At 34.7% G+C, this 22,901-nt stretch overlaps 1 protein-coding gene across 8 annotated transcripts in view; it reads left to right on the forward strand.

Moving 5' to 3' along the window:
* Nucleotides 1–22,901, forward strand: part of Mipol1 (mirror-image polydactyly 1) — a 343,144-nt gene that overhangs the window by 13,591 nt on the left and 306,652 nt on the right. Inside the window, exon 1 of one of the 8 annotated variants that reach the window (XM_076850219.2) lies at nucleotides 11,089–11,159. The exons of 6 other annotated variants lie outside the window; for them this stretch is intronic. The gene's annotated coding sequence lies outside the window, so the exon portion shown is untranslated. Of the gene's footprint in view, nucleotides 1–11,088; nucleotides 11,160–22,901 lie in introns of those variants that run through there. One more of the 8 variants, XM_076850221.2, reaches the window with a different exon arrangement.

Raw genomic sequence — 22,901 nt, forward strand, 5'->3', positions numbered from 1 at the left:
TACTAAGAACACAATTTTTAGAACAATTTACATTATCCTGAACAGAATTATTAAATATAATGAAAAGGAAAGGTGAAAGTAAACAAACAGATCTGTTAACCTGCTTATTTGTACACATATTAAAACAGTAACAGCTGTTTACCCAATTTAAATTAAACCATTAAAATCACGTGAATAATAAAAAAAATTCGGATCCATTTATTCATGAGCGCTCCTCATATATGATATATGGACATATGCACATACAGACATACAACACAAAACAGAAGTGTGCACACATAACATACAACACATAAGACAATAGTAAAGGCCTTGTAGCTTTACCTAGGTGAAATCTCCATTGTAATGTTTCAAAACTCCACATTCAAAAAATAAAACTGATCAGAAAAACATTAACCTAGGTCTATATGAGCTCAAAAATAAAATAGAATTTTATGATGTGGGAAAAAGCAATAATAAAATAGATATTGAAAAAAGCATCCTGGTTAATCACTGTCGCAGATGTAAGAATAGCCAAGCTGGAGTTCTGGATATCAGCTTTTATAGATTTGAGTCAAATCATCTTCTTTTTGATCTGTAGAAATTGTTTTGGTTAATCTTTCTGGAATCCAAATCGGCTGCTGTTCTCCCTGTGGAAACACACAAACAGAGCCCCGACTCCAGACAATCACTGGGTCAGGACCTTTCCATTGTCCTGTTAGAATATCCTTCCAAAGTACCTTAGGCTTATGTACATTTTTTGGATACATATGTCTTTCCGCAGCACTAAGTCCTGATGAATCCAAATTTAAAAAGTTTAGAGTAAAAAGGGTTATTTTGAGTTTATCTTTGGGGGATATATACCCCTTTCCAATTCCCTCTTTTTGCTTTAATAAGTATGTTTTAATAGTTTGATGAGCTCTTTCAACTATGCCTTGTCCCTGTGGATTGTATGGGATTCCTGTTATATGAGTAATACCAAATGATGAGCAAAATTGTTTAAAAGAGGTAGAAGTATAACCAGGACCATTATCGGTTTTTAACTGTTTAGGAACGCCCACAGTGGCAAAATTTTGTAAGCAATGAGCTATAACATCTTTAGTTTTTTCTCTGGCATGAAGGGAGCCCATCAAAAATCCGGAAGAAGTATCAACTGTAACATGCAAATATTTTAATTTTACAAATTCTGGCAAGTGTGTGATGTCCATCTGCCAAATATGGTTAGGTATCAGTCCTCTAGGATTGACTCCAAGATTAACTTGTGGTGAAAAGGTCACCCAATTTTGACATTGTTTTATTATATGTCTGGCTTGTTCTTTAGTTATTTTAAAACGCTTTTGTAAAGTATTAGTATTTACATGGAACCTTTTATGAAAATTTATAGCTTCTTCTATTGTGGAGAAAATATGTATGTCATGTGTAGATTTATCTGCTAATTCATTGCCCAAACTAAGGGCTCCAGGCAATCCTGTATGTGCCCTGATATGTCCTATAAAGAATGGATCTTTTCTGTCCCAGATTAGACTTTGTATAGTGGAAAACAAAGAGAAAACAGTAGAAGAAGGGGAAATCCTACCAGCATCTTCAAGGGATACTATAGCATTAACTACATACTGACTATCAGAAAATAAATTAAATACAGAATCTTTAAACATCAAAAAAAGCTTGTAAAACTGCATTAAGCTCTACCTTTTGAGCTGATTGTTTGGGTACTAAAAATGTAAAAGTTTGATCAGGGGTAACTACTGCTGCTGTACCATTATTTGACCCATCAGTGAATATATTTGGAGCATTCATGATAGGGGTTTTTCTCGTCATTTTTGGAAAAACTACAGGATGCTTAGACCAAAAAGACAACAAAGGATTAGATGGTAAGTGATTATCAAATGAAACATTAGATTTACACATGATTATTGCCCAAGTATTTAACTCATTAGCTAACTCGTCAATTTGATCCATAGTATATGGAGAAATAATTTTATTGGGAGAAATTCCACACACTCCCTTCGCTGCTTTTATTCCTTTGAGTATTAATTGTCCTACATCCTCAGGATATCTAGTAAGAATAGTATTAGGAGAATAAGATAAATGTATCCACAATAATGGACCTTCTTGCCAAAATACTCCTGTAGGAATATTTTTTGTTGGTAGTACAATAAATAATAAAGGCAAACTTATATCAATTCTATCCAAATGCATATTTTCCATATATGTTTCAATGATTTTTAATGCCTTTCTTGCTTCAGGCATTAACATGCGGGGTGAATTTGGATCTGATGGACCTTTTAGGATATCAAATAAAGGTCCTAGCTCTCCTGTTGGTATGCCTAGATAAGGCCTTATCCAATTTATGTCTCCCAATAACTTTTGAAAGTCGTTAAGTGATTTGAGTTGATCTACTCGTATTTGAATTTTTGGTGGACGGACCATGGTTGACGATAATAGAACTCCTAAATAATTAATTGGAAGATTTAATTGTACTTTATCTATTGCTATCTCTAGATTATAATTTTTTAATAAATTTGTAAGTGTGGCATAACATTCTAGCAATGTGTTTTTATCTTTATGTGCCAATAACACATCATCCATATAGTGCAATATTTGTAGTTCAGGATTTTGATTTCTAAGTGGCTGGATTGCTTTGTTAAGATAAATTTGACACATAGTGGGACTATTAGCCATCCCCTGAGGGAGTACTTTTCATTCATATCTCTGATCAGGACCTTCATGATTTAGTGCAGGGATAGTAAATGCAAAATGTGGATTATCCTCAGGATGAATTGGAATTGAAAAAAAAAAATCTTTAATATCTATAGCTAAAACAAACCAGGTTTTTGGTAAAGCAGACTATTGGGGAATCCCTGATTGAGCAGGTCCCATAATAACCATCTCATTATTAATGGCTCTTAAATCTTGTAATAATCTCCATTTACCAGATTTCTTTTTAATGACAAAAATGGGAGTATTATGGGGAGATACAGAAGGTTGTATATGTCCCTCTGCTAATTGATGTTTGACCAGGTCATGGGCTACTTGTATCTTTTCTTTAGTCAGGGGCCACTGAGGGACCCACACTGGTCTGATTTCCAAGTAATTTTGATTGTCTCAGTGGCCCTTTTTGAAAACCCAATCCATGTCTATTTATTTCTTGATCTATTTGAATTGGTGCTGTCATACCTTGTTCTTGTTCTCTTAATCTTTTACTTTCCTAAAGCCTTGTCTAGCCCTAGTAGTGGGCACGTTAGGACTGATGTTATTTGTTAACGTCAAACCTAATTGATCTAGGACATCTCGTCCCCATAAATTTATAGGAAGATGATCCAATACATAGGGCTGTATAGTTCCTTCACATCCTTCCGGATCCTTCCAATCTAATACCATTGCACTTCTATGGGGATTAGTCACCACTCCTAGGCCTCTAAGCGTTTGAGTCGCTTGTTGTAATGGCCAATGTTTTGGCCATTCTTGACGAGATATGATTCTGAGTCAGCACCTGTGTCCAGCAGCCCATTAAATTCATTTCCTTGAATATTTAGTTTTAGCATGGGGCGAGAATCTAAATTTAAAGACAGCATAGCCCAATCTACACCTGTGGAGCCCAATCCCCTGGTACCTCTTTCTACAGTACGACTGGAAAATTTATCATGTAGGCTGGGTACTATTAATAATTATGCTATTCTATCTCCTGTTGAAATTACCGATATACCTTTTGGAGAACTAGCTATAATTTTTATTTCACCTTCATAATCGGGATCAATTACCCCGGGACTTATCATAAGTCCTTTTAGTGTAGAAGAACTGCGTCCCAATAATAAGCCTACTGTTTTTTGGGGAAAAGGTCCTTTTACTCCTGTGGGAATGATTTGAACTCCCATCTCTGGAGTTAGTAGTGCTCTTGCAGAGGCGCAGATGTCCAACCCTGCGCTCCCACTAGTTTGTCTGATGAGGGATTTAATGGATAATGTGTCCTGGGCACTACCTTGATGGTGCTGCTGGGTTCCTTCATTGCCCCGTATATTTGTGGTTTTGGGCCCCGGAGCATTGGTCCCTCCAGTCCGTTTTTTGGCAATGGAGCCTGATGCCTTTCTCCACGATATCGTGGGTAAACACTTGGTCCTTGTCCATTTTTTGATAACGGAGTGCCCTCTATGGTGGTTTGAGAATGGCATTCATTAGCCCAATGTTTCCTTCTACGGTATCGTGGGCAAATACCTGGTATTCTATTCCTTTGATACCTAGCTTTGTTAAACCCTCCTCCTATGGGGCAACTCCTTTTAAAATGTCCTTTTTGATCACAATTGTAGCATGTTTTTGGCCTGGCATCTAAAGCCTGTTGTACTGCTGCTAAGACTTGCCCTTGTTCATTAACGTCTCTACATAATTTAATATATGTGTTTAAATCTTCATGTTTCCATGGTCTAATGACCTCTCTGCAGCAACGATTTGCTTGGTCATAAGCCAGTTGTTTTATAAATGGCATTGCCTGTTCTGTATCTCCAAATATTCTAGAAGCTGTCTGAATAAGCCTATCTACAAATTCAGCATAAGGTTCATTAGTTCCTTGTGTTACCTTAGATAACTGTCCTTGTAAATCTCCATGCCCCTGTAAAGTTTTCCATGCCCTAACCGCATCTACAGCAATTTGTGCGTATACACCAGGATCATATTCAATTTGTTGCCATTGACCCTCATAAGGTCCCTTTCCTAACAACATTTCTAGATTTCTTTGAGGGTAACCGGCTGCTGCATTTCGCCTAGCTATGTCCGTGCAAAATTCCTCATTGGCAACCTTCCATAACAAATATTGTCCTCCATTTAGCACAGATCGACACATGTTAGCCCAATCTGCTTGTGTCATGTCCAAGTTGGTAATAGATTCGACCATACTTATGGTGAAGGGTGCTTGCGGGCCATAGGTTGTTACAGCCTCCTTTAATTGCTTTACTGTTTTGAAATCTAAAGCACGGTGAATTCATTTCCCTCCTGCCTGCTGAAGTACAGGGCATGCTAATCTTTGGGGTCCTGCCTCAGGATTTTGTCCAGCAACTACGGGAGTTGAGGGCCGCTCAGTTGTAGGTGGAGCTGTTGGTTGAATTACGCCCTCTGGTGATAGAACGGAGTTAGTAGCAGCCTCCTGTTGTAATTCCCCGCCTGATGGTTGTTTTTCCTCTAAGCTTTCTTTCTTCAAATTTTCCTCTGTCTGACTAACTCGAGAGACCTTGTCTTTTGCTTGACCTGACATGTTTTCTACCACAGTCTGGACCTCTAATAATTTACTTAACAGTCTTTCGGTTTATTTTTTACTAGTTTCTAATCTACTGTAAAGGTAACGCAACCCAATAAGATAACATAAAACAAAACTGAAACTGAAAGAAACAAAAACGGAGCAAAGAATAGTTGTATCAATTTTCTCTTTCTCAGGGCCGAACAACTTCAAACCTTGAGCCAACCATGTTTTTCAGTTTGCCTGAGAAAATTCTAAGGATAGGCAGCTTGAAACAAAAACAAAGTAAATCAAAAGAAGAACACATTGTTTTTTGAAATGGTCACCCATTCTGTCGCCTTCCCTCAGGGGCGAGCAATTTTACTCACCTCCAAGCTTCAGGAGTCCCCGTATGGGCCACCAATTGCTGCAGTCTGGCTGGGCACAAGATCACGAGCCACTCAAGCAGGAACAAACTTTATTTTTGAAATAGCCGCCAATACCCTGTACACGCCCGGGAAGATTGCTGATCCACCCACGTGGCGTTCTCCCGGTCTTCCCGGAACCCCAGAGCAAGTTCCTCCCCCGGAATTCCCTCCTACTACACTTTCCCAACCAATGGGAACTCTCCAGGAGTCCCGCAGCAGGCGGAGGTGAACAGCAGGAGTCCGGTATCCATATGAATGTAATTTTTAACATAATCATATCATCTCAATGGCTAGCTGGCATCACCTTTCAATCAAAAATGCCATGCATCATATTAATTGGCTGTGGCTCTTAGCACTCAGCAAATAGTGATAGTTTGAGTTCTTCTTTTCCTATTCATACCCTTTTAATTTCTTTCATCTGTCTAATTGCTCTGGCTAGATATTCCAGGACCATGCTGAATAGAAGTGGTGATAGAGGGCATCATTGTCTTATTCTAGTTTTTAGAGGGAATGCTGTCAAATTTTCTCCATTTTGAATGATGTTGACCTTTGGTATAACATAGATAGCTTTTACAGTGTTGAGGTATGTTCCTACTGTCTCTAGTTTTTCTAACGTTTTAAACATGAAGGGGTGCTGTATTTTGTCAAGTGCATTTTCTACATCTATTAAGACAATCATATGATTCCTGTCTTTAAGTCTGTTGATGTGATGAATTAACGTTTATTGATTTCCATCTGTTGAATCAACCTTGCATCCTAGAATGAATCTCACTTGATCATGGTGCACTATCTTTTTAATATGTTTTTGTGTGTGATTTGAAAGAATTTTATTGAAAAATTTTGCATCTATGTTCATCAGGGATATTGGTCTGCAGTTTTCTTTCCTTGATGTTTTGGTATCAGGGTGATACTAGTTTGAAAGGGTTTCTTCCTTTTCTATTTTATGGAATAATTTGAGGAATAAATGGTGTTATTTCTTCTTTGAAGGTCTTGTAGAACTTGGCTGAGAATCCATCTGGTCCTAGCTTTTTTTGGTTGGTAGGCTTTTTTTTTTGATGGCATCTTCTATTTCATTGCTTGAAATTGATCTGTTTAAATTACGCATGTATTCCTGATTCAGTTTGGGTAGGTCATATATCTCTAGAAATTTCTCCATGTCTTCAATTTTATTGGAGTATAATTTTTCAAAATAGTTTCTAATTGTCTTCTGTATTTCAGTAGAGTTTGCTGTGGTATTTGATTTTTCATCCTGAATTTTAGTAATTTGAGTTTTCTCTTTCTTTTCCCTAGCATGGCTAAGGTTTTATCAATTTTATTTATTTTTTAAAAGAACAAACTTTTTGTTTTCTCAATTTTTTGAATTGTTTCTTTTGTTTCAATTTCCTTGATTTTAGCCCTGATTTTAATTATTTCTTGTCTTCTATTGCTTTTTGCTGTTGATTTGTTCTTTTTCTGGGGCTTTGAGATGTAAATTAGGTCTATTCTTTTAATGAGTGAGTTCAATGCAATGAACTTTCCTCTTAGCATTACCTTCATACGATCCCAGAGATTTTGATATGTTGTATGGGTGTTTTAATTTACTTCTAAGTATTTAAAACAAATACAAGTAAAACATTTTCAACGCTGATTTCTTCTGCTATCCATTCATCATTAAATAGCATATTATTTAGTCTCCAAGTATTGGAGTAGTTTCTATTTTTTTCATTTTATTGTTGATTTCTAATTTCATTCCATTATGATTGGTTAGAATGCAGGGTAGCATCTCTGGTTTTTTTGTATTTGCTAAGAGTTGCTTGGTGGCATAAGAGTTGCTTGGAGAAGAATCCATGTGCTGCTGAGAAGAAAGTGTGTGTGTGTGTATAGTGTGTGTGACATAGTGTGTGTGACATATGTGTCAAGTCCAATTTATTGATTGTATTATTTAGTTCTGTAGTTTCTTTGTTTAGTTTTTGTTTGGAAGATCTATGCAGTAGTGAGGGAGGTGTGTTAGAGTCACCCAGTATTACTGTGTTTTGGTCTATTTGATTCTTGAAATTGAGAAGTGTTTGATGTATGTGGATACTCCATTGTTTGGAGCATAAATATTTATGATTGTTATGTCTTATTGATTGCTGGGAGCCATCAGCCAAGTAGGTATGACAAATTCCTTGCCAGCTTACTCCCATGCTGTCTAGTGGAAGGACTTCTGAAAGGTGACCTTGCTCAAGGACCAGGGCAGGATCCGTGTTTAGGCTGTTCCCCCTTTAGAATAGGGCGGTTTAGCATAATAGGAGATTAGGGTGTTCCCCCTTTAGAATAGGGCGTATCCTGCTGCTGAGTTCCTCTTGAGTGCTTAGGGTCAGACAGTATATTTTGGGAGACAGAAGCCCATGCGGAGTGGATTTGGGCAGAGAACGTGGATTCCCCCAGAGCGTGTTTGTAGACGGCCGGTGTGAGTTCGGGAATAAAGAATTGCTGTTTGAATCTACAAGCTGTGTGGAGACTCGTGATTTGTGCCCAGCCAGAGACTGCGGCAATTGATATATAATCCCCTTAAGCAGTATAAAATGTCCTTCTTTGTATGTTCTGAGTAACTTTGACTTGAAGTCCACTTTATATGATATAAGAATGGAAATCCCTGCTTGTTTATATAGTCCATGTGAGTAATATGTTTTTTCCCTTCCTTTTACCTTTAGTCTTTGGATGCCTTTGCCTATGAGGTGACTCTTTTGGAGATAGTGGCCTGAGGGCTGAGTGCTGGGAGCTGTGCACCTGTTGCAGAGAGCTGTTCTGCATCAGGCAAATAAGAACCAGGTGCTGAGAGCTGTGGGTCAGCCAAGTAGCTGTGAGCTCTGGGCCAGGTTTGTGGCCAGTGATACGTTGGGAGACTGGGGATTGGGGAGCTGGAGGGCCATGTTGGGTGCCAGACTGATTCCTGATTGGTACAGGACCCTGAGACCAGAGGTCAGTGGATGCCGGATTGGGGAGGGAGTCGGGGGACTGGGCTGGTACTGGGACCCAGAGAGTGCTGGACTGAGTGGGCTCCAGGAACCTGGTGAGTGCCAAACATGCTGTTTGGGAGAACTGAGAGCAAGATGCCCTCACACTCTCTCCCTAGGTTCTGTAAGCTTCAGGATTCACAGAACTAGGGTGAACTCAGCCCTCTGCCTCTTCTGCAGCAAGACAAGTGGCTACTAGCACACCCAGCAGGAATACTTCAGGTATAACCAAACCTGCAGGCATCTCCATAGTGGATCTTCAGGCCCTGGCTAGTGTCCTCAGACAGTGGCAGCTGAAGTTGGTAGGGAAATGCTATGCTGGATTCTGTCTCTTCCTTATCTGGCAGCATCTAGCAGGGGAGTGTTCTAAGACTGAGCACATTTTACCCACAATAACAAATGTTATTGTGACTGGAGTTTTGGGTATAAGTCTGGCAGGGCTATTAGGCCCTATTCCACAGACTGTATCACACCCGCTTTCTGAGATCCTCAATTCATGTGCTGGGGGGATATGTGTGGGGCATGTCTGTCTATACTCCAGATACATCTGGGTGTGGGCTAAGTAGTATAGATCTGTGGTAGGCTGTCTCAGGATCACCACTTTCCACCTGACTATGATCTGTCCCAATTCTACCCCCATCAGCCATACTCCTAATCTCAGATTTCACACCACCAGTTTCGAACGAAAACATCCTTTATTCTCTTTCACTTTGCAGATTCATAGACTGGCAGTTGCATTTCTGTTGCCTCCTGCAACTTCTCCCAAGTCTGTGTTACAATCTTACTCCTGTGCCCAAAATTATTCATTGAACGGGCATCCAATAGTGATAAGTAAGCCCTAATTCGCTCTTTTGTCTTAAGTATTCAAAAATCAAGTATATTGAGAACAAGACAAAGAATAAAAGATTATGAAGCACCAAGTATAAAAATCAAAGATGTACTGTAGGGATTTCCACTTAGGAAATAGTCTTTTTTTAATGCCATTGCCACTTTCCCATTTCCAGTATCTTGCTAGAGAATGCCAGGACTTTCCTCCCATACTTGCCCAGCTTCCTGCCTGAGCTTATATTTTCTGTTATATTGTAAACTTGTTGGACAGTAACTCCTCTTTTTCTTAATTTTGATGGGAGAATTTCTTTTGTCTCCTTGGAAGTGAGTTTCCCCTCCCCCACTGAGTTACCATAGGACTAGCACTACTGTAAGCTATTCCTTTTATTAATTCTCTTTCTATTCTAGAAATTTATGTACCTGGTAATCACCAGGTTGCTAGCTCTCCTTAATTGCTTTTTTTTAAAAAAAATTTTTTTTCCAGTTGTTGATGGACCTTTATTTTATTCATTTACTTATATGCAGTGCTGAGAATTGAACCCAGTGCCTCAGACATGTGAGGCAAGCACCCTACCACTGAGCCACAACCCCAGACTGAATTGCTTTATTTATCCTCCATCCCTTCCCCTCCCCCAACCCCCTCCTCCCCCCACAGCCTTCCTACCTCAATAAACTGCCACAGAATAATTGCTTTAATGCACTCTTAGGGTGCTGTTAACAGTATTGTGGGTTTTTCTGATCTGTTATTCTTCCTTGATTTATTTATTTTGAGATCATGTTATTCAAGCATGCAACTTTATGATTGATTTATTTTCTTATAAACCAAAAATTATTTTTTCTAAATTTTGAGAGACCCTCTTTCTCTAGTGGTGTTTTTTGTTTTAAAGGCTAGTTTTAGTTTTCAAAAAACTTTATCTTGAAATAATTTTAGATTTACTGAAAAGTTGCAAAAATAATACATACTTTGTATTATGATGGTTCAACTTAAATTTTTGATTTTATGAGGTAATGAAAGTGATACGAATTCAGTGGAAATAGTACTTCAAATTTAGAATTTTGATCTTTTCCCAGAGGTAATATATTCTCTGGTGATGTTGGCAGTGACAGCTGTATCTCCAAGTCACACCATTATGAGGACAAACAACTGGTACTCTACCATGTTACTAAGTTATGATGTTTGGTAGGTTAGGTGTATTAAGTGCATTTTTGACATACAATATTTTCAGCTTTTATATTAAAAGGGTATAACCCCATGATAAGTGAGTGAACTTCTCTATAGAGTTCCTGTATACCATCATCCTACTTCTAATGTTAACATAATGTGTAATCATAACTCACCAAATGTTGTGTAACAGTGCAGAGAATCGAATTTTTAAAAATCCAGTAGAACATCTTTGTTTTAAACCATTTGGTAATTGGGTTGTTTAATCTATATTATTATTACATTTTTTATTACATATTTTACCCTTTGTTATTTTGGAAATTACATATGTTCTCATATTATTTTAATGGTTACAGAAACTATAGATCCTGGTATGCAACCTTTCAGATGTATTTCTTTGCATATGTACTAGTAGATATCTTGTGCTAATTTAGATACTTGTTTCTAATTTTTTAATATTATAAAGAACATTGACATTTATATTGTTGTCAATATGTGCTTGCATCTTTTATAGAGCACAGATTTGTAGAAGAATTATGAAATGAAAGACTTTGCACATTTAAAGCCTCAATTGACATTTGGTGGGTATTGTTATTTTCTCTCAATGGCATAGTTACTATAAAATGATAAGTGTTTATAAATTGCAGAAAAACATCATCCCAACTTATGCCACCTCAACCAAAATAACTTTGACTAAAAACTAGTTCTAAAATCTTCTGTTGTGTTATTCACTTCACAATATTTTAAGAATTTTTCTTTTAACTTTTTTTTGAAGTTAGGTTATCTAGAATTGTGTGGAGATTTTCCATATATCTCTTTGTTACTAATTTCTGTTATGGTAAGAAAATATGCTTTTTATGATTTCAATTCTTACAAATATACTAAGGCCTGTTTGATGAATCAGAATAAGGTCTATTTTGGTAAATGTGCTATGTACACTTGAAAAAATCTATATTTTGCTATTGTTGTGTGGAGTTGTCTATGAATATCAATTAAGTCAGGTTGGTTGTTGTTAAAAGAAAGTCAACAGGACAATAGTTATACGTGGTAAGAACAAATTTTATTAAAGAACTATTACAATAGGAAAAAAGAAACTTAAGTATGGTATCAGGCTCCATTAAAAAGAGAATAAGAACAAGTGGGAATTTATGACTAAGGAGCAAGTGGATAGGAATATTATCAAGGGAAGAGGGGAATTCTAGTTAAATAAACTAGACAGGATTCTTGCTGAAGGCATCCTAGGTGATCAGATATCCAGGATGAGAGATTCTCTCTAAACTGACTTAGGATTCTTCTTAAAACTGGACAGTACAGATACAAACATCAAACCCAGGGTTAAGGGTTGGTTGAGTGGAGGATTCAGAGTAGCCAAATTAAAATTTGGTCTTTGTCATTGATAGCATTAAGACTTCTATAGCTTGACTGCTTTTCTGATTATTTACTCTCCTGCTTATTGAGAGTGCAGTGGTAAAGTTTCTAACTATGGTTAAAGATTTACCTAAATCTATCTCCTCTCATCAGTTTTTACTTCAAGTATTTTATGCTACATTGTTAAGTGCTAACTTATTTATGATTGCTTTTGTCTGGTTAGTGAATTAAACCCTTTAGTGCACTTTTTTTAGTTTTGATGATATTGTCTTATTCTGATATTAATAAAGTTGCTTCTGTTTTGATTAGTATTGGCAAGCTTTTGTTCACTGTGTTCTATTATCTTAAGTAATATATAGTTGGGAAAGGGAATTATGTGAGATATTTTCATTTTGTGTACTTTCTATTATTTCCTTTTTTTTTTTTCTTTTTCTTTTTTATGGTATTAGGGTTTGAACTGAGGGGTTCAATCCTGAGCTACACCCTGAGCTACACCCCCTGCCTTTTGACTTTTTTTTTTTTTTTTTTTTTTGAGACAGGGTATAAATTACCTAGGATGGCCTTGAACTTGTAATCTTCCTGCCTCAGCATCCAGAGTAGCTGCTAGTTATTATAAGTAACATTTGAATTTAGAAAATATTATCAAGTGATCTAAGATTCTTTAATATTAAGATATAAGGTACAATAATATATTAAAATAACTAGAAAAACATTTGCTTTATTACTTTCTTGAATAGAATTTGAATGATTATTTCTTACAGATACTATTTGCATTTTAGTGCTAATATGCTATTTTGCATTGTCTCAACCATATGCTTATAAACTAAACAAAATTTAAACATTTGAATTAATTCTTTTAATGAATTATTTTCTGAAGTATGACAGACCTCTTTAAGCAACATTTCTTGAAGCTAATTAGTATTTTAATACTCTTATTATCTTTTAAGTTTAATGTAAATTGAAGCCACTTCCTAAATTTATGTCAAACAGCTTATTGCCAGCATGGGAGCTACCCATACTGTGTGTTATAACTTACGATATCCTAAAGTAGAACATTTTATTCAGTGGCATGAGCTGGCACAGTGGGCAAGATTATTCTGATTCACTTGAGGAAGTGAACTACAGCTTAGGAAGTTCATACACAGTAATGTGCTGTCAGTTTCTTTGTGATTCTTTATCAGAAAGAAACTGTGGGTTTAGAATTTTAAAGTCTTAATTCCTATTGTCTTTATTTCATGTAGGCTATTAATTTTGATCTTATTCTAAATTAAAATCTACATACACATCTTTAAATGTTTTATTTGTTAACCATTTAAAATTATACTCTCATTTAAAAATATTTCATCACATTGATTACTAACTGGTTGGTTCTGGAAGCTCATGGTCTACATATAAATGTACTACCTATTAGTAGATACAAATTTAGACTATTTTTTAACATACTGCATTTAATGTTAGTGGAATTTTTAAAAGCTGCCACAAAGATGTTCATTTTAGTTCTTGTAACAGAAAACTTGTAATAGAAAACTATGATAGTTCCACCTAATGGAATATTAACAAATTAAGTGGTGGTATGAACAAAAATGCTTATTACATAATATTCTGGTGAAAAAATAAAATATTTTTAGAAATTGATTATTCATGTATAAATACATAAAACAAAAATGCCAAGGGAACACACTAAAATTTTAAAAGCATTTTATATTTTGGTACTGAATTTGTAAGGGGAGATTTTTTTCTTTCTGATTTTATTATAGTATATTCTGAACTATTTTCTAGAAAATATGATGATTTAGACACTGCCTAAAATTTGTATCTCTAAGTTTGTTTGGTTTGTTTTTCTTTCATCAGTGATTTCTATAAAATTATGAAATCAACATCATTTGATATTGGATCAGCTCTGATTTGTGGTGGTTATAGTTAGAATATAACCAGTTTATAAATATGGTTTTTAAGCCCTTTTACATTCTCCAAATGAGTTGTCAAAATATGTAAAAATAAAAAATTATTTGGAAAAGTGTTTTCTGTTGTTTTTGAGCAGCTTTTTTTTTTTTTTTTTTTTTTTTTTAATGGCTGTTCTCTTTCTGAGATCTCCTGTCTGTATCTCCTTCCCTATCATCACCCTCCCCATCTTTTATCATTTATTTGGACTTTGTTTTTCCTTCACTGCTATTGCTTTTCTGTTGGTTTTGGATTCAATTTCCAGTATCTGCACAGTGCATAATGAACTTTTGTCCAAGAGATTATAAGACTTAGGTTGCCTATCCCTTCTGTATGGAGAATCCTTGCCTACTAAGAGCATACTTGTTCATTTTAGAGATTCACATGAGTCTCAGATACCATTTTGCTTTTGTTTCCCAGTGCTTCTTTTTGTTTAGACGCTATACATCATATAGGTCTTAAAATTGTTGGTGTTGTATTCTGATATTTACCTAATTTTGTGAAAGATATTTTGATTTAAATATTTCAGTCACAGCAATGCAAAAGCTGATTTTAAAAGTTGCCTTTGAATGAGATTCTTGTTCTAGCAGTGTATTCTTTTTCTTCCAACCATTGTTACTCCCTTTACCTTCTCTCAAGTCCATGTGAGGATCTGAAATAATAATTGTAAAAATTCAGTTTCCAGGTGAGGATCTGAAATAATAATTGTAAAAAATCAGTTTTTTTACAAGCAAGTATATTGCTTTAAACGTTTTAGTGTGTAATTAGCCCCAGTGACATAATTACGTTCCCCTCTTAAAGGTTCCATATCATAACCCTGCCATACTGAAGACCAAGCCTCCAACACATGAACGCTTGGGAGACACAGTAGATGAGATATTAAAAGAAGTATGAAAAAATATTTGAGTGACTGAGGATTGTAGCTCAGTAGAAGAATGCTTACCTAGCAGGCGTGGAGCCCTAGGTTCAGTCCCTAGCACCCAAAATTAGTTATTTTTTTTAGTTAAAAACAGTTTCGTTTTATAAAATAAGCACCCTGAACCGGGCATGGTGGCATAAGCCTGTAATCTAGAGGCTCAGGAGGTTTGTGACAGGAGGATTGCAAGTTCAAAGCCAGCCTCAGCAAAAGCAAGGCACTAAGCAACTCAGTGAAACCCATCTCTAAATAAAATTCAAAATAGGTTGTGAATGTGGTTCAATGGTCAAGTGTCTCTGAATTCAATCTCTGGTACCAAAAACAAAACAAAACAAAACAATAACAACAACAAAAAAACAAAACAAAAATAAAAGAAACCCTACCTGACCATTGAAGAAAATTTAGAAGGTTGGAAATGTTTAAGTTCCCAAAATAAATCAACAATTTCTTGAAAATCTTTACACTGAGTAGTTCATTCAAACATACTCTTCCGCTAGGTATAATACTCAGTGGACACTAGATGTATGTTAAAATAAATGGTATTAAAAACTAATGTCAGAAGCTTATTATTTATATGAACTAACTTCACAGAGTAGTAAACTAATTAATATTAAGGACATGGAATTAATAACACCAAGAGGAAAATACTTAAATTCTATATTGAGATTATGCAGAGATGTGGAAATAAAAGCCCTAGGAGAAAAAAAGTCTGTTACTGGTTGTACTGATTCTATACCTTTAATGATTTATTTATTTATTTCTAATATTTTTGTAGTTGAAGATGGACACAATATCTTTATTTTATTTGTTTATTGTATGTGGTGCCAGGGATCGAACCCAGTGCCTCATGCATACTAGGCAAGTGCTCTACCACTGAGTCACAGCCCCAGCCCCAATGCTGATTGATTTTAGTTGGGCTTTTTTTGAGTTAAATTTATATACTTTGTATTATGATTAAAAATAATAGAGTTTGAAATTCAGTTACATTAGTGATTAATATATTTTGATATTGTTTAAAAATATATGTAACAAAAACAGCTCACATATAAGTAGAATCTAAAGAAGCAGAACACAGAAGTAGAGGTTGATGGTGGTTACTAGAGGTGAAGAGTTTGGTCAAAGGATACATAATTTCAGTAAGGAGCATTAGGTTCAGGAGCTCTATTGCATAACCTGGTATTTACAGTTAATAACAATGTATTATATACTTGAAAATTGATGAGAGACTAGATTTATTGAGTGTTTTTATCAGGAAACAGTGAAAAATAAGTTAATGATATGTTAGTTAGCTCTATTTAGCCATACCACAATGCATATGTATATTTCAAAACAGGATAAATATATGCAATTTTTGTCAATATAAATAAATATGTATTTAAAGTAGTCATTAAAGGAGAACTTTTTAATCTTTAAATCTGCTATGTTATTGTTTTTTCATCAAATTCTTAAAAATTCAGAACTTTTTACTGTTACTCATTATTGTGGAAAAGTCAACAAAGAATTCAGAAACCCTGCTTTTGTTTTTGTCTGTCCTCTTATCTGTCTGTTGTTATGACCATGGTATTAGTGGAACTTTGAGAGTTTACATTGGTATTTGTTTATAGGCTATTACTCCATATCTGTATCTTTGTGGAGTAATTTTTGTGTATTTTATCCTCTACTTTAGAATTCATAGTGTAAATACTAATTTTTTTTCTTTTGCAAGATCAGTGCTACTATTTGTTTTCTTATGGAAAAATTTGTTAGATGTTCAGGAAATCCCTGTTATTCAGAAATACCACTTCACAAATGAAAATCTGAGACAGAATGTTGATTAGGAAAAATGTATATAATTGCATGTTAAGAATGTAGAAACTAGATTTTCTAAAAGTCAGTTTTGTTAAGGTTACTGCAAAATTAGTAAAAAAGAATAAAACATAAGCTCTTGAAATATGTCTGTCTCTCCAGTAGATGGGGCTATGTCCTAACAGTATAGCTGGATAACAAAGTCATGTATCTGTGATAATACTAAGATTAAACTTAAACCAATATATTAATACAGTTTAAAAATTTTTATATGACTGTAGGTAAAATATAATTTTAAAAATGCTTTTTAAAAAGTTTTGTAAAAGATGTTGATGGATCTTTATTTTATTCATTTATTTATGTGCAGTGCTAAGAATCAAACCCAGCGCCTCACACATGCTCTACCACTGAGCCACAACTTCATCCTGGTAAAATATAATTTTATCCCTTACATATACATATTCATTCTTTGAGGAATGTGTACCATTGATTATTTGGTAGGATTTATGCATTTCCATTCATCTGTTCTTACAGTTTCAGTCAATGCTTTATTGATCAAAAAATATAGACAGTTTTCAGTATATAATTGAAGTTATATTAGATGGCTTCCACTCAACAATTTTCCAAAATACCTGAAGTTCTATATTCTTTTTGGCATAAACGCACTGCCTGATGCTCATGATATGCTTAATACTCAGGCTAGTAGATTCATCTTTTATAGATAGATACTCTGTTTCTAACAGTTCCGTTGATTTATGTATATTTATCAAGCATTGGTTGTGTTGGTTGCCAAACCTATTTATACTAGTTGTGTCTGTGGTCATAATCATATAATTTAATTAAATCAAAATAAACTAATGGAAATGTCATTATTAAGAAACTTTCTTCCTATGAAAACCAAGGTGATTGTTCTGGAACACTTTGTAAAGGTGGGTTGCCAAAACAAAATCTATCAAATTAAATTCAAGTGACAAAGTCATGAAGAAACTAGAAATGTTTTACACTTGAGTATGGAACAGAAAGTGCTTGTAATTTCCTTGATTCTGTGTGAAAGGTGTTCTTAATCTAAGTAAGTTTTACAGTTTTTTTCTAGGTGTTAATTAGGGAATTGTAAATCAAAACTACACTGAGGTTTTTATCTCACTCCAGTTAGAATGGCAGCCAGCAAGAATACAGCAATAATAAATGCTGGAAACAGTGCAGAGAAAAAGGAACACTTTTACACTGTTGGTAGGATTTTGAATTAGTACAACCCCTATAGAAATCAGTATACTTCCTCAAAAGACTAAGAATGGAATCACCATATGACCCAGCCATACCATTCCTCATTATTTATCCTAAAGAATTAAAAGTCAACATACTATAACAATACATGCATACCCATATTTATAGCAGTACAATTCACAATTGCCAAACTGTGGGACCAGCCTAGATACCTGTCAGTGGATGAATGGATAAAGAAAATGTGATATATATATATGTAAAACATTTCTAGTTTCTTCACGACTTTGTCACTTGAATTTAATTTGATAGATTTTGTTTTGGCAACCCACCTTTACATATATATATATATGCAATTTTATTTGGCCATAGAGGAGAATGAAATTATGTCATTTGCAGGAACTTGAGAACATTATGTTAAGTAAAATAAATCAAACTCAGGAAGTCAAGGGTTTTATGTTCTCTCTCATATGTAGAAGTCAAAGAAGAAAAAGGAAAATGGGGGCATACATCAGGAAAATCGAAGGGAGATCTAAAAAGAAAAGCTACCCTGGAATGGAAAGGGGAATGCATGGTATTGGCCAAATTATTATACTTTGTGTATGTACCAATATGTGTCAATAAATCCCATCATTACAACTGTAATACACTTATAAGAATATAGAAGGAAAAAAAGAGTGATCTTTAGATAGTGACTCATTTCCAGTCTAATCTTTATCTTTTCCTTTAGGATATTTCCTTTAGTGTTATTATTTTCAGTATTGGTCATTTGAGTTTCAGACAAATGATTAGTAAATAAAAGGCCTTTCAAAATAATAGTAATTTAGTAAATGTTATCATTTAATAAATATCTTAAGTGTCAACAGATTTATTTTCTCATGGACCTTAATACTTTTCTGGGAGACTTGAGCATGGAAAGCCTTCTTTATTTTCATATTTACTGTGTTGTTGTATTAAGAGCCACTTTTTTTTTCCCCTAACATCTAAGTCAGGTCTTTAAAGTGTTGACAATCTATGGCCTATGGCCTGCTGCCTTTTCTGTAAATAAAATGGTATTGCAACATAATCATGCCCATATACTTGTGTATTTTTTATGATTTTTTTGCTACAGTGAAATAATTGCAACAGAGATGATATAAGCCCACAAAGCCCAAAATATTGTTTTACAGAAAAAGTATACTGACCACTTCAGATGAATATTGTATGTTGGCCAGTATATGACAGTCCTAAGAGTACTGAACTTGTCAAGAGTTCTAAGTTTGACCCTGTTTTTTCACTTTGGGAGATATTGATTTGTCTTTCTTATTATAGTTTCTTCATCCATAATGGGGAAGATTACTAAATGATTTTTTAATTTTTTAAAATTTTAAAATTATTTATACACCAGAACTTGAGCCATTCATTTTTGTGTGTTCCATTTGTATACATATCATTGTACACACATGGAGCACAACTTTTCATTTCTCTGGTTGTACACAATGCAGAGTTATATCATTTGTGCAACCATACATGTACCTAGGGTAATGATGTCTGTTTCATTTCACCAACTTACCTACTCCCATACCTTCTCCTCTCCTCCCTCCACTTTGTCCACTAAATGATTTTTGAAATGCTTTTTAGCTCTTAGGTTATGAGAAATTTTGTAAAAGACATGTAGAATAGGTATAGGTAAAGATACAGAATCTATCTGAATTATATATAATGTAAATGTGGAATAGATACAAAAGTAAATGTACAAATGGACCATAAAGTGGAGGAGATACAGAGATTTTTGTCAGAATTTAATCATGTAATAATCTTCATTATGGAAATGTAATCTGCTGGGCACTGTGGTGCACGCCTGTAATCCCAGCGGCTTGGGAAACTGAGGCAGAAGGATCAAGAGTATAAAGCCAGTCTCAGCAAAAGAGTGGTGTTAAGCAACTCAGTGAGACCTTATCTCTAAATAAAATACAAAATAGTGCTGGAGATGTGGCTCAGTGGCCGAATGTCCCTGAGTGAATCTCCGGTACCAAAAAAGAAAAGAAAGAAAATCTAATCTGACCTTAAAAGTGGGTTAAATAGTGCATTTCTTTTCTTTTCTTATCTTTTTTTTGAACATTAATTTTCAAATTAATTAATTAATTAATTTTTATTTATATATAACAGCAGAATGCATTACAATTCTTATATAGAGAGCCCAATTTTTCTTATCTCATCAATTCGTGTCAGTGAGGTGAATAGAGAGCCTACATCTTGGGAGCAAATCTTAACCCCTCACACATCAGATAGAGCACTAATCACTAGGTTATATAAAGAACTCAAAAAGCTAGACACCAAAAAAACACAAATAACCCAATCAATAAATGGGCCAAGGAACTGAGGAGCCACTTCTCAGAAGAGGATATGCAATCAGTCAACAAACACATGAAAAAAATGTTCATTATCACTAGCAATTAGTGATAATGCACTAAAAAAAACACTAAGAAAGAATGCACTAAAAAAGAAAAATGCACTAAAAAAGAAAAACCACTCTCACTTCAGTCAGAATGGCAGCTATTATGCATACAAATAACTATAAGTGTTGGCGAGGATGTGGGGAAAAAGGTATTCTTATACACTGCTGGTGGGACTGGAAATTGGTGTAGCCAATATGGAAAGTAGTATGGAGATTTCTTGGAAAATTGGGAATGGAACCACCATTTGGCCCAGCTATCCTTCTCCTTGGTCTATACCCAAAGGACTTGAAAATAGCATAAAAAAATAGTGCATTTCTGATAGACAGCCTGTGTTCCATAGTGTGTTAAATGGGAAAGGTAATAATGTGTTACTAGCCCATCCCTAAACCCTAATGAGATATCCTCAAATATCACTGAAGCACACTTCCATAAATATAAAAAGTTGTATATAGTTTATGTCATAGTAAGACATTTAAAATGGTAATTGCCTAATTATGTAATTCTTCATGAACTCATTTTGATTAATGTGTATGTAATGGTTTGGTTTAGGTATTATGCTTTTCTTGTCTGTTATACCTATTATGTAGTGTTTTATAATACACAGTGATGTAAAGATACATCATGAATACAAGGAATACTTAGTATAAAAATGAATAAAAAATAGCCGATTATGGTGGCACATACTTGTAATCCCAGCATTTCCAGAGGCTAAGGCAGGAGGATCACAAGTTTGGGGTCAGCTTTAGAAATTTAATGAGACCTTACGTAACTTAGTGAGAACCTGTCTCAAAATAAAACATAAAAAAGGGTTGGGATATGACTTAGTGCCCTGGGATTCAATCCCTAGTAAAAATGCATACATACCTACATACCCTATGTACATTTAAAAGAAGTTACTTATTAATTAAAGAGTTATTGTTCAGCTTATAAATTCCATAGATCAAGGTTTATAAGGAGTTCTGGTTAAGATCAGTACTGTCTTAAGTATCCTCTAGAAAGAAGGAACCACACTATACTGATCTGCTTAACTTTTGTCTTCATCCTACTACCTGCCCCTTGTCAGTATCTCCTTGCCACTTATTTTTCAATTATCTTTTTATAATTGTCTAACAGTATTTTCTGTGTTATTTTAAATAAAAGGAAAAACTAATATTCTAGAACTTGAGCCATCCAGATAGAAATGGGAATCTCCTCTTAAAGATATATTGATACCAACTGTATATTTTCACAGGTCTTTTAATACACTGTTACATTCTATTTTTTTTCCTTCTCCATCAACAGATACTTGTATTTTTCTTTTATGTATTGAGGGAAGCATTTACTTGCATGTGTAATTTTTTTGGGATAAGTATTCCATAATAATTTTTTTATCCATTTTCTATAAGAATCATGTCAGTTAAATCGGCCTGCCAAAATATTTTGTAATTCTGGAAATCAAATAAGTGATTTTCTTTTAATTCTGTTAATGAAGTGTTTCATTTAATCCTGTTATATCATACTGTTAAGGCAGAAAGGTTAAAATCATAGAGCCAGTTTAAAGTTGCTAGACTCTACTGTGATTAAAATATTCAGTAGTTCTTTTGAGGATATAAGCCTCCCCCTAATCCATGTGTATGCTGTTTCATCAGCGTAGTGAAGCATCCTCTCCACTCTTGTATAGTTTCATCTTTCTAAACACACTGCTAAGTGTTGACCAGTCTTCTGGAAGAGAGCACCATCTAGTGATCCCATTTGGGGTAACAAGTATATTTCATCATTTTGTAATACCACTCAACCCATTTGGGTTTGGTTCAATAATTCAAATCCATTCTAAAGACTTCTCAGATTCTCTTGGATTGTTAGGGCCAATATTGATATAACCATCACAGATGTTGGCACTTGGTACTTGGGGGACCAGCAAGTATAATTTAAATATGATGTATCTACCCAAATGTATAGTATAGTCAATTAGGTGTATTTTACTTTCAAATAAAGTTTAGTCTATGTAACCCTTTCCTGAATTCCAGGGATGAATCCATAAGTAATTACAGCTACCATTTTGTATCATATTCACTCTTGGGATTTCTTTCTGTTTTCATTGTTTATCCAAGTAGACCTTAATTTTCCTCTTTCAGTGAAACTCTTTGAGTTGACCTCTTAACTGTCCATATGATGGGCAGTTCAGCCACCTTGCCACTACCTCTACTTTTGTTTTTCCAAGGAAAACTTTTTATAATTCAAGAGGTAAAGAATTGTAGGACTGGATCTTGCTTTGTAATGAAGTAGCCTTTAGAGTTAATGTTAGTTTAATTATATAAGATGAAGTTGTGAGCCACTCTCAAGTTCTCTTAAGAATATGTATTATTTATTACATTGAGTGTTCTAGATAATATGTCATGTGCAGAAATCTCTCCCTCTGCTGCCATAGTATTTTCCTGATCCTAGCACATGCTGCCTTTAGTTCCTAGAAACTTTTCTGAGAGAGTTTCTTTTTCATTTTCTCTCATATTTAAACTTAGAACATAACAGCCCAATTAAGTTTGTCCTCAGTGTCTCCCCTCATTTGGGGTAACAAGTATTTTAATTTACTATTTAAATTTTCAGTGAAATCATGTCTTTTAGGGGGATAAAGAATGTGTTGTGTCCATGTAATATTTTACTTACCTATTTTATAC

The sequence above is a fragment of the Callospermophilus lateralis genome, chromosome 3 (genome assembly GCF_048772815.1).
Source record: "Callospermophilus lateralis isolate mCalLat2 chromosome 3, mCalLat2.hap1, whole genome shotgun sequence".
Lineage (NCBI taxonomy): Eukaryota > Metazoa > Chordata > Mammalia > Rodentia > Sciuridae > Callospermophilus > Callospermophilus lateralis.